Genomic DNA, 20,353 nt, shown 5'->3' with positions numbered 1-20,353 from the left:
AGTAACCTTTCTTCAATGGCATTTTTCATTCTCTCACAGGGCTACCATACCCAGAAGGATATTTTAAAACCTGAATTCTCAGCCCTTTGTAATAGCATAAGCATAACTTTTTAAGATTGGCCTGACATTCTGTAATAATTTTTTTTTCCTCCAGTGGAGATGTGAAGTCAATAGCAGCTTCATAGCTTTTTATTAGATGTCTTTTGAGCATGGACTACATGAGTTTCCTGTGGAGCTTGACAAAGGAGAAATTTTGGCATTGAGAAGAGCCTCTGGTGTGTTAGAAACAGAAAACAACATATATGCTTCAGAAATAGCAAATGTCTTGCCTGCCAAACCAACCCTGTGGTGCACATACTTCTGTACTACAGACCTGTCCTCTCAAACTCAAAGAAGAGGGGAAACCAGTGGAGTCCTTTCTGGCTCAGGATGATTACCCTGAATTCCTGTTAAAAGAAAAACCCATGACCTTCCTCTCTCAAGGAAAACTGTATGCCTCACTGATTCTCATTTTAATGCACAGTTCTGTGTCCTTGCATATAAAAACATTATTTGAAGGCTTCAAGAAACAAACAAGGCATGGCTATGGGGGATGCTAATTCAGGTCCACCTAATTCCCAAATTCATGTTGCCTCCACTATATTTTTCGTTTAGATATTAATTACTACACAAAGCAATAGAAATCATTTGGCATCTGTGATTTATAAGAAATACATATTTGCCTTTCAGATGACCAAAGATATATTTCTCATGTATATTTGATCTTCATCCACAGTTCCTGGCTCACAGCTCCTGAAACACTTGAGATTTCCTAAGTGAGAGAGTAATAATGTAACTGAACCCAGGTTTGGCTGCTCTCAGCTCATAAGCCAATAATTCGAGAGACAAGTATAGGTAGAGAGGAAAGGTGTTTTAATCTTTAATCAGAAAACCCAGCAATCTGGGGAGAAGGTGGACTCGGGTCCAGAGACCAGCCCTGAAGAGTCTGCTCAGCCATGACAGTTTTTTTTTTTTTTTTTTTTTTTTTTTTTTGCGGTAAGCGGGCTTCTCACTGCTGTGGCCCCTCCCGCTGCAGAGCACAGGCTCTGGACGCGCAGGCTCAGCGGCCACGGCTCACGGGCCCAGCCGCTCCGCAGTACGTGGGATCTTCCCGGACCGGGGCACGAACCCGTCTCCCCTGCATCGGCAGGCAGACTCTCAACCACCGCGCCACCAGGGAAGCCCTCGCTATGACAGTTATTAAAAGGAAAAATGGGGCAGGGGGAAGAATCTCAGTGAATCATCAAGGCAGGAGGTTGGGTTCTGCATCATGCTCCATTGAGTGCAGACTGGCTGACTCTTTCTTCAGATATTATCTTGCCTACATGATCTGCCTGCAGGATCACTTAGGGGGGCTGTTGAGGGTAGAGAGCTAGTCATTTTTTAACTGCTTAATTCTTCACTCTTCATTTTATCTAGGAAAAGAATCAACAGGTTAGACAGGGCATGGTGTACATTCAGGAGCGCATAAGTCAGGAGTTAGTTTCAATTGCTTAGTGATCTCATCCGTATCATTAGGTTCTTTTAAGGAAAGAGGGGAACAGAAATGGGCAAACAGGAAAGGGGCAAAAGAGCTGCTTTCAATAAAAGTGTCATTTGTTATGTCAGTGAGGTGGCTTTTGGGCCCCACTTGAGGATGGGAACTGGTTGCCAGGAAAACCAACCGTGTGACTAGAGGTTGGAACTTTTAGTCCCACCCCAAGACCTCCTTGAGGGAAGGGAGAGGGGCTGGAGGTTGAATTATTGGCCAAGGGCCAATGATTTAATCAATCATGGCTATGTGATGAAGCTTCCATAGAAAATCAGAAAGCAGAGGCTTTGGAGAGCTTCTGTGTTGGTGAACCTGTGGAGATACAGGGAGAGTGGCTTGCCTGGAGAGAGCATTGAAACTCATTGTCCTTTCCCCATAATTTTGCCCTAAACATTTATTCCATCTGGCTGCTCCTGAGTTAGAGACAGGGTTCTGGGAGCTTCTAAGTTGGGGAAACAGAATACTTCCAGGTGCCATCTTTCTGGGCCTCAGGTTTTATGAGGACAGAAGCTCCTTTGTTCAGGACCTCACCCATGTATCTCTCTATCTGGCCGTTGATTCGTATCCTCTAATATCCTTTGAAATCAACTGATAATCTAATTAATAAACAGATTTCCTGAGATTTGTGAGCTGCAAGGAGGGGAACCCAAGGAGGGGGTCATGGCAATCTGTGATTTATAGCCAGTCAGTCAGAAGTACAGGTAACAACCTGGGCTTGCATTTGAAGTTTGAAGTGGAGGGTGGTCTTTTTGGATGGAGCCCTTCCTCTGTGGAATGCAATGCTACCTCAGGGCCAATAGTGTTAGAACTGAGTTGAATTTTGGGAAACCCAGCTGGTGTCTGAACATTGCTTGGTGTGGGGAAGATCATACCTTCACAAACATTGTAATTGGTACTAGAATCACTTTAACATCTTACGTATTAAGCACTAATTTCACTAAAGAGAACGAGGAACTTTGTATTAAAGGAATGTAATCAAGAACTGTACAATTATAGACCTTTTTTCTGACTCTTTAAACCTTGTCTAACAGTTCTGTAACTGAAGTCCACAAAAATCATGGCATCTTTAAAAGCTTACAGCAGGCAATAAACCTCTTATGAAACATTACAGTAAGAACTATCCAGGGCTTCCCTGGTGGCGCAGTGGTTGAGAGTCCACCTGCCGATGCAGGGGACACGGATTCGTGCCCCCGTCCGGGAAGATCCCACATGCCACAGAGCGGCTGGGCCCGTGAGCCATGGCCGCTGAGCCTGCGCGTCCGGATTGGTAAGACAACTTTATAGTATATATTTTGCTTCTCCCCTAAAATCCCCAGAATACTAAAAGTCAAAAAGCACAGCAAGAAAAAAAAATCATGACAAAATAGACCATTATGGCATAAAACAGCAAAAACAAATCTAAAATAACACTTTCAAGAACATTTGTTTTGACTTCTCAAGAGAAAGAAGAGTTCCTTCAACATAAGAACACAATACTGACTGAACAAAAAACAGTAACAACAAACAGATGAGGACTTTGTTTTCATAAAGGAATTGTAAGAGACAGAACCTTGGAAGCATCTTGCATCACTTTTTGTTTCTCCTGATTTTCCTAGCAACAGAGTGAATGCAGCTACAATTGTCAAGCCAAAACTTGTGGCTTTTTGGTCAAAGTCCAGCTCTCAGCAAATGGATTTTGGTTTCAACTAACAGCCTAGCATTGGAGGCACCTGAAGGTAAAGAGCCAGAAATTAAGCTAAGAGAAAAAGAAGCCTTGAAAGTCAAAGTAAAACCATGAGAAGCTACATGATTGAATCAAAAATCGAATGACAAATAAGAGTATTTTGAAGTGCAGAGGTCCTTACTCCATGCCTGATATTCTTTTTATAAGCAGACATATATTTCTTTCGTTAAATATATAACCTCAGTGACATGTGACAAACTGATACAACAACACCTGTAAATAGCAAGGATTGGCGTAATTTAAGACTTAGAAACGATAAACATTTTTCCTCTCCGTATTGCATTCTAGGCTGCCTTCTCTTAACTCTATTTTCCTCTTTCAATAGACTGTGTTGCCCCAGAATTCATATGCTGAAACCTAATACCCATTGTGGTGGTGTTTGGAGGTGGGGCCTTTGGGAAGCGATTAGATCACGAGGGCAAAACCCTCGTGAATTGCACTAGTACCTTTGTAAAAGAGACTCTGGAGAGCTACCTCATTCTCCTCCCTCATGTGAGGACACATCTAGAAGAAGACTGCCCATGAGAGCAGGCCCTCATGGGATGTTAAACTGCTGGTGACTTGATGTTGGATTTCCCAGCCTCCAGAACTGTGAGAAGTAAATTTCTGTTACTTATAAGCTACCCAGTCTATGGTATTCTTGCTGTAGCAACCCAAATAGACTAAGATGCCACGCGTAGAAAAATTTTCTGTAGCAATGCCTTAAATCTCTATATCTATATACTGCACATGTATATAAAAGCCTAGACTTTACTAGGCTTTGAGAAGAGATATCCTCTGAGACACTTATTTCCAATTGTTAACTTACTATTAGATGTCCTACAAGAGCTTTATTTTCAACATTTAGAGAAAATGATCCTTTTTCCAAACCTGGGATCCTCCTTTTGTGTTCTCTAAATTAATAATTTCTGCTCTTATATATATAGTAAGGCAATTTGGTGTTTTTTTCCTATGGGATTCATATTCATTTATCAATCCATCATCCATTAGTTTTTTAATTCACTGATAAAAAACAAGTATTGATCTGCCAGCTACAATTTTAGGTGCTGGAGCTGCAGTAGTAAAAACTTGGGTGGAAAAAGTGGTCCTGCCTTTATAGCACTTGCATTTTTGTTGAGAAAGATAAATAATTAAAGCAAACATGTAAAAACGTAGTATGAGATACAATAATAAATGCTGTAAAGAAGAATAAACCAAATCAAGAAGCAAAATGTGTGCTGGGGAGAAGTGGGCCTACTCTTTGTAGGACAGTCAAGGAAGAATTCTTTAATAAGATGACGTCTGAACAGATCAATAAAGGGAATGAAGATGCCAGCCATACAGACTACTCTATGAAACAAGAGCATTATAATTAGAAAAGAACATCAAGGTCCTGAGGTAAGAGTATGCTAGACAAGTCCAAGGAATGTTAAGGGGCCGGCATGGTTGGAACTGGGTGAGTGAGAACAGTGGTAGAAGTTGAAATCATGGAGGTATGGACCGTATCAAGTAAGGTTTTGTAGATCATAGTAAATATTGTTTTATCCATTGATATGTATTAAATCACCTAAAATAATTATTAATTTCTTTTGTTCTGTGGACTGATTCAGTTGGGGGTAGAATACTTTTGCCAGTATGGAGGTATAATTGACAGGTCACATTGAGTAAGTTTAAGATATACAATAAGTTGATTTGATATTATACTATTACAAAATAATTACCATCAAAGCACTACCTAACACTTCCAGCCATCACATAATTACCATTTCTTTTTTGTAGGATACTTAAGATTTACTCTGTTAACAACATTCAGGCGTATAATACAGTATTCTTAGCTGTAATCACAATGCTGTACGTTACATCTCAAAACTTAATCTTGTAAGTGGAAGTTTGTACTCTTTGAACAATATCTTCCCATTTCCCCCCACACTTAGTCCTGGGAACCACCATCCTCTGTTTCTCCGAGTTTAGCTTTTTTAGATTCCACATATGTGATATCATATGGTATTTGTCTTTCTCTGGCTCATTTCACTTAATGCCCTCAAGTTTCATTCAAGTTGTCATAAATGGTGGGATTTCCTTTTCTCGTGGCTCAATAATATCCTATTGTGTATGAGTATACCACATTTTCTTCATTCATTCATTCATTGACAGACACATTTTCATATCTTGGCTATTGCGAATAATGCTGCGGTGAATATGGGGGTACATTATCTCTATGAGATCCTGATTTCAGTTCCTTTGGATATATACCCAGAAGTGGGATTGCTGGGTGGTTTGATATTTTTATTTTTAACTTTTTCAGGAACATCCATTCTGTATTCCATAGTGGCTGTAACAATTTTCGTTCCTACCAGTGTTACACAAGTCTTCTTTTATCTTCAGACTCTAACTGACACTATTTTTTGTCTTTGGGATGATAGCTATTCTAACAGGTGTGAAGTGACAGGTCATTGTAGGTTTTTTTTTTTAACATCTTTATTGGAGTATAATTGCTTTACAATGTTGTGTTAGTTTCTGCTGTATAACAAAGTGAATCAGCTATATATATACATATATCCCCATATCCCCTCCCTCTTGAGTCTCCCTCCCACCCTCCCTATTCCACCCCTCTAGGTGGTCACAAAGCACCAAGCTGATCTCCCTGTGCTCTGTGGCTGCTTCCCACTAGCTATCTATTTTACATTTGGTAGTGTATATGTGTCCATGCCACTTTCTCACTTCGTTCCAGCTTACCCTTCCCCCTTCCCATGTCCTCAAGTCCATTCTCTACGCCTGCGTCTCTATTCCTGTCCTGCCCCTAGGTTCATCAGAACCAGTTTGTTTCTTTTTTTAGATTCCATATTTGTGTGTTAGCATATGGTATTTGTTTTTCTCTTTCTGACTTACTTCACTCTATAGGTCATTGTAGTCATTGTAGTTTTGATTTGCATTTCCCTGATGATTAGTGATGCTGAACACCTTTTCTTGTACCATATGTCTTCTTTAGAAAACTATTTGCTTCCTCTGCCCTTTTTTTTTTTTTTTTTTTTTGCGGTACATGGGCCTCTCACTGTTGAGGCCTCTCCCGTTGCAGAGCACAGGCACCGGACACGCAGGCTCAGCGGCCATGGCTCACGGGCCCAGCCGCTCCGCAGCATGCGGTATCTTCCCGGACCGGGGCACGAACCCATGGCCCCTGCATCTGCAGGCAGACTCTCAACCACTGTGCCACCAGGGAAGCCCCTCTGCCCATTTTTTAATGGAGCTATTTGTTTGTTGCTGTTGTTGTTTTTGAGTTCTTCATGTATTTTGGATATTAATTCCTTATCAGGTAGAAGGTTTGGAAATATTTTCTCCCATTCCATACATTGCCTTCTCATTTTCTTGGTTGTTTCTTTTGCAGTGCAGAAGCTTTTTAGTTTTATGTAATCCTGGCTATTTATTTTTGCTTTTGCTGTTTGTGCTTTTGGTGTCTTAATGAGGAAATTTCTGCAAAGACCAATGTCAAGTTGTTAGCGTATAGAAATGCAACTCTTTTCTGTATGTTAATTTTGTATCCTGCAACTTTACTGAATATATTGATTAGTTCTAGCAGTTTTTTGGGGAAGTGTTTAGGATTTTCTGTCTGCAAACAAAGATAATTTTACTTCTTCCTTTCCTCTTCGGATGCCTTTTATTTCTTTATCTTGCCCGATTTCTCTGGCTAGAATATCCAGCACTATGTTGAATAGGAATGGTGAGAATGGGCATCTGTGTCTTGTTCCTGACTGTAGAGGAAAAGCTTTGAAGCTTTCACTATTAAGCATTGTGTTGGCTTTAGGTTTGGCATATATGGCACTTAATGTGTTGAGGTATGTTTCTTCTATATCCAGTTTGTTAAACATTTTTGTCATGAAGGGATGTTATGTTTTGTCAAATGATTTTTCTACCTCTGTTAAGATGATCATATTATTTTTATCTTTCTTCTGTTAATGTGGTGTGTACCATATATTGATTTGTGGATGTTGAACCAGTCTTGAATCTCAGGGTTACATCCCACTTTATTATGATAAATGATCCTTTAATGTGCTGTTGAAATCACTTAGCTAATATTTTGTTGAGAATTTTTACATTTATTTTTGCCAGGCATATTGGTTTGTAATGTTCTTTTCCTGTAGTGTCCTTATCTGTCTTTAATATCAGGGTAATACAGGCCTCATAAAATGAATTTGGAAGTGTCATTTACTCTTCAGTTGTTTTTTTTTTTGAAGTAATTGGAAGGAATTGACATTAATTCTTCTTTAAATATTTGATAGAATTCACCAGTGAAACCATCTAGTTTTCTAGTTTTCTTTCCTCTTTTGGGAGGTTTTTTGATTACTGATTCATCCCCTTGCACATAATTTGTCTGTTCATGTTTTCTATTTCTTCATGATTTCATCTTGGTAGGTATATGTTTCTAGTAATGTATTGATTTCTTCTGGGTTATCAAGTTTGTTGGTGTATAATTATTTATAATAGTCTCTCATGATCCTTTGTATTTCTATGGAATCATTGTTACATCTTCTCTTTCGTTTCTGATTTTATTTTTTCTAAATTAGTCTAGCTAAAGTTTTGTCAATTTTACCTCTAAGAAAACCAGTTTTTTAGCTTGTTGATGTTTTCTATTGTTTTTTGGTCTCTATTTCATGTATTTATGCTCAAGTCTTTGTTATATCCTTTCTTCTGCTAACTTTGGTCTTTATTCATTTTTCCTCTAGTTCCTTTTGGTGTGGGATTGTTTATTTGTTATCTTTCTTGTTAATGTAGGTGTTTATTGCTGTAAACTTCCCTGTTAGAACTGCTTTTGCATTATCCCACAGGTTTTGATATGTTCTGCTTCCATTTTCATTTGTTTCAAGATATTTTTTGATTACCCTTTTTATTTCTTCTTTGACTCATTGATTCTTCAGTAGCATGTTGTTTAATCTCCATATATTTGTAAATTTTCCAAACTTTTTCTGTTACTGGCTTCTAGTTTTACATCTTTGTGGTCAGAAAAGACTCTTAGTATGTTTTCAATCTTCTGAAATTTGCTAGGATTTGGTTTATGATCTGTGATTAGTCCTGAAGAAGGTTATGTGTGTGCTGGGGAAGAATGTGTATTCTGCTACTCTGGGATGAAGTGTTCTGTATATGTCTATTAGTTTTATTTGTTCTGAAGTATTGTCCAAGTCCTAGGTTCCTTGTTGATTTTCTGTCTGGATGATTTTTTCATTGCTGGAAGTTGAGTATTGAAGTCCCCTACTATTATTTTTGGCTGTTTGTCTTTTCAAGTCTATTACTATTTGCTTAGTATATGTAGTTGCTCTCATGTTCAGTGCATATATATCTATGATTGTTTTATCTTCTTGATAAATTGACCTCCTTTTCTTTATATAATGACCACTTTTGTCTCGTTACCATTGTTGGCTTAAAGTCCATTTTGTCCAGTATAAGTATAGCTAACCCTTCTCTCTTTTAGTTTTTACTTTAATGGAATATCTATTAACAACCCTTCACTTTGAGTTATGTGTGTCCTTAAAGCAGAAGTGCATCTCTTGTAGCCAGTTCAAAGTTTGCATCTTGTTTTTTTGTTTTTTGTTTATTTCCTTGTTTGTTTTTTAAATCTTTCCAGCCACTCTATGCCATTTGACTGAAGAATTCAATCCATTAACATTTAGAGTAATTACTTATAAGGGCTTACTAATGCCATCTTATTGCTTTCTAGCTGTTTTGCAGTTCCATGGCTCTTTTTCCTTTTTAAATTGATGATTTTCCTTAGTGGTCTGCTTTGATTATTTTCTATTTATCTTCGGCATATCTATGGTAGATTTTTGCTTTGTGGTTCCCATGAGGCTTACATAAAACATATATGTATATGTATTTGTGTATATATATATTCTCATTATATTTCCTGCTGATGACAATTTAACTTCAATTGCATTCAAATCCTCCATCCTTCTGTTCCCCCCTTGATGTTTTTGATATCACCATACCTCTTTTTATATTATGTAATCCATTAACAAATTGTAGAAGCTATAGCTATTTATTATACTTTTGTCCTCTAACCTTTATACCAAAGTTAATTAGTTGTCAAACCACCATATTAGAGTATTGGGGTATTCTGAATTTGACTATATGCTTACCTTTACCAGTGTGTTGTATATTTTCCTATATTTCAATGTAATTAATTAGCATGCTTTTGATTCAGCTTGAAGAATTCCTCTCTGCATTCCTTGTAAGGCAGGTTTAGTGGTGTTGAATTCCCTCAACACTTTTTTTAATTAGGGAAATTCTTCCCTTTGCCTTCAATTCTGAAAGACAGTTTCTCTGGGTAAAGTTCTTGGTTGGTAGTTTCTTTGTCTTAGTACTTTGATTATATCATCCCATACTCACCTGGCCTGCGAGGTCTCTGCTGAGTAATCTGCTGGTAGCCTTAAGAGGGTTGCCTTTTATGAAAGAGGTTTTGCTTTGTTTTGTTTTTTCCCTATTTTGCTGTTTTTAAAATTCTTTGTCTTTTGTTTTAGACAGTTTTATTATATATTTTGATGAAAATTGTTATGGATTGAAATTATGAGTTTACCTATTAGTTCATGAACTTGTATGTCCAAATCTCTTCCCAGATTTAAAAAGTTCTCAGCAGTTATTTCTTTAAATAGGCTTTCTACTGCTTTCTCCTCTCTTCTCCTTCTGGGACTCCAATGATGCATACATAATTTCTTTTTGTAGTATTCCATTAGTATGTACACTTTCTTCATTGCTTTTTATTATTTTTCTTTTGCTCGCCTGATTGGGTAACTTTGGTTGATCTGTCTTCAAGCTCACTAATTCTCTCTTCTGCTTGTTCAAGTCTGCTGTTGACGCTCTCTGTTAAATTCTTCACTTCACTCATTGTATCTTCAACTCCAAAACTTCTGTTTGTTTCTTTTTTGTTTTCTACCTCTTTGCTGAACTTCTCAATTTGTTCTTGTATTGTTTTTCTGATATTGTTAAATTGTTTATATGTGTTCTCTTATAGCTTTCTGATCATTTGTATAGCAATTAGTTTGAATTCTTTGTCAGGCAATTTCTGATTCTTCTTTTCTTTGGTGCCAATTCCTGGGGGCTTACTCTATTACTTTGGCAGAGACATATTTCCCTGATTCTTTTGGGTCCCTGTAGACTTGCATAGGCTTCTGTGCATTTGAAGAAGCATTCACCTTTTCCAGACTTTATGGACTGACTTTAGTAAAGGAAGCCTTTTACCTATGGGTAGGAGCATGATAGATGATGATGTGACCCTGGGTCTACTGGTGCAGAATGAAGTGTTCAGGGATGTATGGTAGCAGTGATTTCAGGGAGGCATGATATTTCTTCAGCTCTGGCCACTGTGTTTCACAGTATCAACAGTTATGTGGTTCTTGGCCAGTACTGCAGAGGATCCACAGTAGCTGTAAGAGCTGTTGTGATTCTAAGTGGCACCTCCAGGTCCAGTAACAAGGGACAAAGGCAGGCAGTGATAGTAGCCAAAGCAAATGGTGTTCACACACTCAGCTGTGGATGTCAGCTGCAAGTGCCTATGTAGCAGCAGGGGCTAGTTTTAGACATACTCATAGTGATGGAGGACCAGTGCCAACTGTGGGCTTACAGTTAGGGTGCTCTTCTGTGGCTACACCCACTCCCCTGTGTGTGCACACTACAGTGGAGACCAATGACAGGTATCAGGTGGGTGGCATGTGGGTGCATAGCAGGAGGGGCTAGACCCAAGCACAGACATGAGGCTGCATTGGTGATGTAGGGGTCAGCCAGAGGGTGGGGCGCTAGGCTGGTATCTTGTACTTGCACAGCCGCAGAAGCCTGAACTGGCTACAAAAGTGACTTTCAGTTTAGAGGGGTAGTGGTGTGGGAAGGAACTCAGCTGGCATGTTATACTTACACAGCTATAGAAAACTTGGATGGCTGCCAGTGTGGGTCCTGGGCTCTGGCAGGGGTGGTGGTGGCAAGGGAGAGTTTATGTACTTGGGTAGCTGATACCAGTAAATGCAGGTAACTGTGGGGCAAAAGGGGGTGAGTTTTGCAGTGGGACCATGAGGCGGTGCTGGCCATTGACTCCCTCAGAGGAAAAATCTGCTGAGTTTGTCTGCAGAGAAGGTCTATATGAATTATAATAGCTCCCACTGCATGTCTGCTAACAGCCTCTGCTTTTCTTCCTTGTCCCTAGCTGTCTGCATGCATCTCAGCTTTGCTGGTCTGAGTGGAGTGAAACCGAAGCTGAACCTTCGTATAGTGCCCTGCATATGAGGCTGGAGAGGCTGATCGCCCACCCACCTCTTCTTTTTCTGGTGAGAGAAAAATCTTTCAAGCTGGGAAATTCCTTATTGGCACTGAACAATGATGGCTTGGGGGATGGGAGGCTGCAGGTAAAATGAAGTTGCCTTCTTTCTCTTCTGTGCTAAAACTTCCAAAGTGAACTCTAGAGGTTGCCTGGAGTTTTTGTTCCTGGGTAGCTGTCCAATCATTGATATTTGTGGGGAGACAGGGAAGCTGGATTCTCCTACATCACCATTTTTTAGGAGGTGGTATTCATGCTCATCGTTTCTTATGTGTGTTTACTCAGATGTCAGGTGGGCCTGTACTCATTCAGAAGTTCATCTGAACTGTATGTAGATGTCACTTGTCTGGGCTGGTGTAGGCTAATGCTTAGATGCTTATCTAGGACTTTCAAACAAACAGCCTTATTATGTGTGGCTTATTCATGTGTCGTGAACTAACTGTAAGATGGGGCCTGGGTTTAAAAGGAGTGTTTAAAGAACAGGAGTTTTAAAATCGAGCATTCCAAGAAGCAGGGAGAGGAAGCTGCTGAGTTAGGTAAGGGCTATTTCTAGAACTGGCACAGCATCATTTCTGCCTTATTCTTTTGGTCAAACCAGTCATTGAGCCATCTGGAGTCAAGGAGGTAGAGATATGGATTTAGTTTCTTAGTGGAGAAGTGGCAAGATCCCGAAGATCATGTGAAATGGTAAATATTGCAGGCCCTTGTGGAAAACAGAATGTGCCAGAGTAGGGATATTAGATTTTATTTGGAATGTATTTCAAATGTACCGGAGGGTTTTTGAGATGGGAAAAGATATAAGATAATTTGTTTTTGTTTTTGTTGTTGAAATACACTTTAGTGGTGAAATGTAGACAAAAATGAGATTAATTAAGGAGCTATCAAACTGTTCTAAGTTAGAGGAATTAGTGACTTGGACCACAGTGTTGAGTGGAGATGGCAAAACAAGGTTGGATTGTGTGTTTATCGGGGATATGATTTGCTGATGGATTAGGCGCAAATTTGGGAGATATCATGATGTATGATTTTTAAACCATGAGATGTGAGTGCATCTAGATAGTAAGCATACATAAAGAAGAAAAGAGGCTACTGAGACGTGAGTCATTCAGTGTTCAGAGCTTGGAGAAATGAAGAAAACGATGTGGTTAGCCAAGATTGTCACTCTACTGTAACGATCACCTAAGCATTCTTACTGACAAAATTATAGATGATCCCTTCTCAACCCCAGCCCTCCTTATCCAATCCACTTACTTCTGCATTCACAATGATCTTCATAAAGGTGGCTATAGTTAGTCATGTTACCTTCCCATTTAAAATCATTTGCCAGTTATTAGGTTAAAGCTCAAAGATCCTAGCCTTCTTGACATCTAAGACCCTATGGATGTCTCAGGCTCATCTACAAATATTCTTCTCCTTACTACCTGTACTGCCTGCACTAGATTATACTCAGCATGTCCGTCAGGCTCAGTCTATTTGGCCTGCTCATCCCTCTGCTGAGAATTTCACCCCACTTCATCCCTTTATCAGTTTAATTCCTGCTCACATATCATTTCTCCACTTAAACGCCATGTGCCCTGAAACTAGATCAGACCCCTTTGCTTTAGCTCTCATAGCTCCGTATACATTGCTTCAAAGAATCAACTATCTAATTGTATTATTCTGCATTGGTTGGATTAATAAATATCTGTTGTGATCATTAAACTTCAACAAAATAGGCCCTATTTTTCTTTGACTCAATTTTTGTCCAAAGTCTCATACATGTCTGACACTATTTATTTATAAATAAACTCTTGTATAAAATTTCTTGACCTCTAAAATGAATGTGGGCGATAAGGCTTAAATAACATAGGAATGTAAAGATGTATAATTTATAATATGACTTGGTTAATATTCTTGAACTCACAATGCAGCTCCCATCTGTGGAGCTTTCTATGTTAACATAGCAGACCAAATAAATCTCAGAGAAGTCACCCTTCATATTCCACTTCATTGGGTACTAACTAATCCACTTTCTCATAAAACTGGGTTGCTTAGACAGACAGTGTTAGTAGGTCAGGGTTCTCAAGAATACTAGAATCTGGAAATAGGTATAAAAAGATATCTAATTTGATAACTTTATATATATTTATAAATTATTCAATATTTAGTATGCCAAATGTAAATCAGAATAGGAATTTTAAAAGTATATTTTGATGTTTAAAATCCATAGAAAAGATGCAGATTCATAATGTTTTTTCAAAGAGATGTAAACTTCTATATGTCTAACATGTTTGAGGAATCAGGTCTATGAAATAGTAATTGTGAAATCACAGTTTCTCACGAGCACACATCATTATAAATTTTAGGAGTAACTGGTGAGTTGAAATTTAGTCTTTTAACTTAGTGTTATAACAGCGGGGTACTGGTGTAAGAATAGTTCTAAAGCTGGAATTTGCGACCATGTATAGTTTGAAAAATAAGCAATTCTGAATTGTTCATTAAGTGGTGTCAGTACTTTATCTTGGGATGTTGGCTCTCTGAAATGACGAGTCAAGGTTTGTTATAATTTTCTAGAGGGTTTCTGGGTAGGTGTCTTTAAGTAGCTATTGCATAATTATGAATACTGACAGTAGAGTAATAAGAGATTTTATTACAGTAGAAAGCAGCATTTGAAAAAGGAAGTAATTCTGTCATAATAATTTGTGACTGTGGGGTTGCGATTAGCACAGAGCTAGTTTTGTGACAGCAAGTGCCGTATTTCTTTGTGGGCATAAGCTTCCATGCAAAAAATACATATAGAATATTTTATTTCTTTCAATTTAGTTTTTCTACTTTTTATACACAATATAATTAACAAGTGAGAATCTGCCCACATCACACCAGCATAGAACAGAAAAACAAATCTTTAAATGTATTTCAACACCTGACTTTTCAGTGAATAAAGCCGTCCAAATGGTAAAATTGTACACGATTACCAATTAATTTACATAAGTTAAATTAACAGATCTTTAAAAAGGTATCTTTCTCCTAACACACACCTGCTGGTGGGTGCCCATCTCACAGCTAAGAAGAGCAACAGTTTTGGGTCATGAATTTGAAGTGTGCATCATTTATTTTAGGAAAGTTTGTCCCGAATAACCAGCCCACAGTAATTTTTAAAAGTGTTTATTTTCACAACTGATGATTTTCCCCTCTGGGTGGTAATTCTTGAAAATTATGGGTGTTGGTACATCATATAGGATTCAATAAAATGTATAGCACAGCTACATTGATGTATTTATTCTTGATACACGTCAGGATTTAAAGTGCTTCTTCAGAAAGTGCTGACAAATGAAATAAGTGAGTGTAAGATTATATTTTATTTTGCCCATTTTTGTAAGCTAGTAATATAGGCAAATCATTCCCCAGTGACTGGTTACTTTGCACCGTAGTCAGTCATTTTTTATTCATGCTGTTTTCCAGCGAGAGGATTTTTTTCTACTGCTGTGGAGAGATTATTCAATATCTTCAAATGCAGGGAGGAATTCCCTTGAGCCTCTGTGTTCTATGCTGCCCTTTCTGTTGAGCATCCTTCCTTTTTGTGCCCATTGGCTTGCTCAGAGTCATACTGGTTTACGCCTCAGATCTAAATAAAGTCCCTTGTACGATGAATAATCATTCCCACCATTTTTACAGTTGCTCTTACTTAAGAGATCACCCAGACTTTTTTTTTTTTTTTTTTTTTAACTTAGAGGCAGGCTATAACATAAACCTAAAATTCAGGGTATTTATGAGTTTCATAATTCCCATCCTTGGAGGCTTCAGAAATTTCAAAACTAGAAGAAACAGACATAGATTTTTGTCCCATGATTGACAATTGACTGTGTTCATTTTCTCTGCCTTTCTCCTTTTGCGTAAACTTAAGGGAATAGCTTGGCTAATCTTGTGACTGACTGAGATAAATAGCACTCCCCTGCTTAGGGTCCTGTAATTCTTTCTACTCGAGGGAAAGTTATAATTTCTTAGCAATACTTCTAAGGTCATGACTTCCTGTTTAGTCTCATTTTGTACCAGTGTCGTAAATTCTCAGTGACCCCCTCACAATATTTTACTTTACAGTCACCCTAATGTGTGCAGTACTCTAAGCTTCAAAGACAACTCTGTTTTCTGGCTAGATAGAACTCTTTCAAGGATTGTCTGATTAGTTAAATCTTGAATTGTAAACATTCTAGAAAGCATGGTACATGATTTGCTGCCTCCAGTTGCTCACCAAGTACTAATTTCTTAACTCCTTTTTATCTGGTTTTCTTCCCTACTTCTCTGAACTTATTCTATCAACATAGACTTTACAATAGTCAGTTTTTCTCCTCTTTGTCCCACCTTCTTTGGCTTCACTGTAGAGGGCAACACAATGGGTCATTTCATTCGTTTTAAAAATACTGCTTCCTCTAAATCTCATAATATATAACTCGCCTTGATGCTTCTTCTCAAAATTCTCATGTATAATGTATAAATATTCCTCAGGTTTCTCCTGGAGAATATTCTCTTTGCTAGCTTTTCTGGAGTTTTACTCTGCATTTCCCAATTTGCAGTGATTCCTCAGATATTTCCACTTAAATATTCTGCTTCTTCAAGTTCAACAGGCTTTAAAAATACTTCCCCCTGCACACTCAGAGGAGTTCATCTTCTTAATATTCCAATTCTCAAAGCTGCCTGGAGTTAAAAGCTTTTCTATTTTGATAGCTAATTCTGTCTTCTCTCTTAACTCTTCCATTCTAAAATCCTAATGACTCTATTTCTTCAGGGTTTCTCACATACATATTCTCTTTCCTTTCTTCTAATACCACTGTAGTTACATTAGTTATGTTTTGTCCACATTAAAAAAAAAGGAAAAAAAACCCCTCCAGTTTAACTGACCTTTCCATTTTTGTTTTTTCATTATTACTCTGATAAAAAATTTATCCTCAGAAAATTTAAGTGACTTTCCATTTAGAGAAATGGAAAACATCAAATTAAAACTCCTAAACCTAGCATTCCAAAGTCTAAACAATCTTGTCCCAAGCAACCTATTGTGTTACACCTCCCATTATTGCCTTTCCCAAAGTCGTTAAATCAGTCTAACATCATTCTCAGTAAATCCTGTGTTTTTTTTTTGCCTCCAATTGATAATGGATTCATCATAGTCTCTGCATATCTATTCTCTAGGTACTGACTTGGTAATTTTCCCTTATAAAACTTTCTTAGCTTATTTTCAGATTATAGCCCACACTCATTCTTGTCACCCTTTGAGACAAGAATTTATAGTTTATTCCTTTTATTTATCCGCTTGGAGACCTAGTGCACTCTATGTATGAATACTTATTAAATACTAGTTGATTTCACTTGGCTACTAATGAAATGTATCTAATTTGATTAATATTTTTAATTGAAAAAGTACGTATGCTTGGGAATTTGGAATTATTATTAAGGGAGATAAAATAAGAAACTAAATTTTAATCATTACCACAGGATTTAAGAGAAAAAATACAGACTAAATGCTTTTGTGAATAATATCAGAAAGTGTGTTCAAATTAGCTAACTACTTGTAAAATGTTTTTCTCACTTCAGTTTGTTTATTTGGCATTTAATGGAATGTAGCAAGATCATACTTTTCACGAATACTTAATTGTCTAGGTGGCAAGGGTCAGTTTCTGAAAGTGGGTAATGTTACATTATCATTTTGTCTTTGGAATGAGCTAATTAGTTGGCAGATCCTGAAGATTCAAGTGAAGTCCCTATAATGGTAATTATTTTCATATAAGCACTCTCTAATTACAACTTTACGCATAATATAGATTAACTGCACTGAAAATATTAAACAGTGAAAGTTTCTTTATTCTCTATTGCTGTGTTCTTTTGTATTCTCTGTAATTGTATTATAATCAGAATTCCTACTGTATGTATACAGTGTCCATGTATTTTTAAACAATGGGATTACCTAAAAAGTACCCTCCCCAAAAGACAAGACATATATTTTATCTATAATTGACAATGCTTTTCCATTAACTGCTTCTTATCCTCTTAACAGCATTGTGAGCTAAGGTTTACTGTTATTGCCCCATGTTAAGGGAAGGCATGGCACTTAGAGCGATTCTGTGATTTGTGTAAGATGACAAAGTGACTAAATGGCAGACACATTATGTACATATGTGAATCCTGCATCAAACTCTCCTTGTCTCTGCCACTTGGATCACTTGTATGCTCATATAGTACACTGTCCTGCCACCTATTCAAACTCTAAAACTACTTAACAGGTAGCCAGCACCCAGTAAGCACTCAAATGGTAATTGACACTCTACATCCCATGGTAATGATGAGCAAACTGAGCTACAAAACTGTTGTCACTCATCTATTGTGACCTCCATAGTTACTCGATGGTATTGCTGTGATGCAAATTCAATTGTAGATATACGGTAGTAATGGTCAGAGGCTGGTCCTATATCCTTGTAATTTTTTTCTTGTTCCACAGTATCCTTTTGATTTGAATAAAGATAAAACACAGTAGAAAGGTCAGTAGAATCAGAAACAACTTTTTTTTGAACATTTAAGTCAATTCCAATGGCCAAGTGTAATTCTGTATTAACTGCAGGAAGCCTAATGATCGGGTTAACAAGTATTTTCATCCATTTAACTCTTATATAGATATTTCGCATTCATGTTGCACATAGATAAAATTCATAGTCACATTTAAAATCACATTAGTAGAGAACAAAATAATAGAACCTTTGGAAATTTATCAGTTTTTAAACTGCTTTTTAAAAAGTAGTTGTATTTTAGAAATGGTTGTAGAGCTCTTCAGTTTCCATTTGGTTAGTTACATACTCATGTGGGTGGGGAGAAGAAGAGAATATTTCAAGAAATTATAACAAAATATCTCTATAAATTTGAAATATTAATTTTAACTGTAATTTTAAATTGAAGTATAGTTGATTTACAATACTGTGTTAATTTCAAGAGTCCAGCATAGTGATTCAGTATTTTTGTAAATTATATCCCATTGTAGTTTCTTGCAAGATAATGGGCATAATTTACTGAGCTATACAGTATATCCATTTGCTTATCTATTTTGTATATAGTAGTTTGTATCTGTTAATTCCATACCTCTAATTTTTCCCTCCCCCCTTCCTTATCTCCTTTAGTAACCCCAAGTTTGTTTTCTTTGTCTGTGAGTCTGTTTCTGTCCTGTATGTACATTCATTGTTATTATTTTTTGGATTCTACATATAAGTGATATTGTTTAGTATTTGTCTTTCTCTGTCTGACTTATTTCACTAAGCATAATATTCTCTGGGTCCATTGATGTAGCTGCAAATGGCAGTATTTCATTCTTTTTTGTGGCTGAGTAATATTCCACTATATATATATATATATATATATATATATATATACACACACTGTATCTTGTTAATCCAATTGTCTTTTTTTTAATTAATTAATTATTTTATTTTATTTATTTTTGGCTGTGTTGGGTCTTCATTTCTGTGCGAGGGCTTTCTCTAGTTGTGGCAAGCAGGGGCCACTCTTCAATGCGGTGCATGGGCCTCTCACTATCATGGCCTCTCTTGTTGCGGAGCACAGGCTCCAGACACGCAGGCTCAGTAGTTGTGGCTCACCGGCTTAGTTGTTTTGCGGCATGTGGGATCTTCCCAGACCAGGGCTTGAACCCGTGTCCCCTGCATTGGCAGGCAGATTCTCAACCACTGTGCCACCAGGGAAGCCCCAATCCAGTTGTCTTTTGATGGGCACATGGGTTGTTTCATGTCCTGGCTATTGTAAATGATGCTGCTATGAACATTGAGGTGCATGTAACTTTTTGAATTAGTATTTTAATTTTTCTGGGTATACACCCAGGAGTGGAATTGCTTGATCATACCATGTTTCATATCACTGGAACTGTGGAGTAGGTAACACTTTGAAACTGGCTTCCTTCATTTAACATATATGTAACACCTTGAGGTTCATTCAAGCTGTGTGTTTCCATATTTTGTTCCTTTTTAATGCTGAGTAGTAGTCCATTGCATAATGTACCAGTTTTTAAAATCTATATACTCAGTTGAAAACATTTGTGTTGTTTCCCAAATAAATAAAATCCAAATTTCCCAAATGAATAAAGATGCTATAAATAGCTGGATACAAGTATATGTGTGAACATGACCTTTTATTTCTCTTGTATAAATACCTTGGAATGGGTTTTCTACATCATTTTGCAGATGTTAGTTTAACTTTCTGGGAACTGCCCAACTAATTTACAGGGTGCAGTACCATTTTGTATTCCCAGCTACAATATATTAGAGTTTTAATTGCTTTATATCATTGCTAGTATTTTGTATTGTCAGTGTGTTTGTGTGTATATGTATGTATTTTGTGTATATTTGTGTGTTAAATACATATAACATATATAAATATATATAAATTTTAGCCTTTCTAGTATGTGTATAGTGATAGTAGTGGTTAAAAGTAGGGAATATCTTTTGACAGTAATGTAACCTATTTGAATTTGTTTCTTATTCTATAAAGTGGAAGTTACTAAACCATTTGTGCATAAAAGATTTGGTGAAAATTAAGTTACTTCACAAAAAAATGATAAGTAGGGGAAATTGTAGCAATTATTCACAATTTAATACACAAACTGAGCTATTTTTGCTGACAAAAGCCTGAGAAAGCAATATATTTGGACCAAGTGATTCAATATAATTTGAAATATTTGTTTTCTAGAAGCAGCATTCAATATAGTACTAGCTTCTATAATCAACAAAGCAATTCTTATGGACCAAAAATGCATTCATCAACT

This window comes from Globicephala melas, chromosome 6 (genome assembly GCF_963455315.2).
Source record: "Globicephala melas chromosome 6, mGloMel1.2, whole genome shotgun sequence".
NCBI classification, from domain to species: domain Eukaryota; kingdom Metazoa; phylum Chordata; class Mammalia; order Artiodactyla; family Delphinidae; genus Globicephala; species Globicephala melas.
This window is presented reverse-complemented; position numbering follows the sequence as displayed.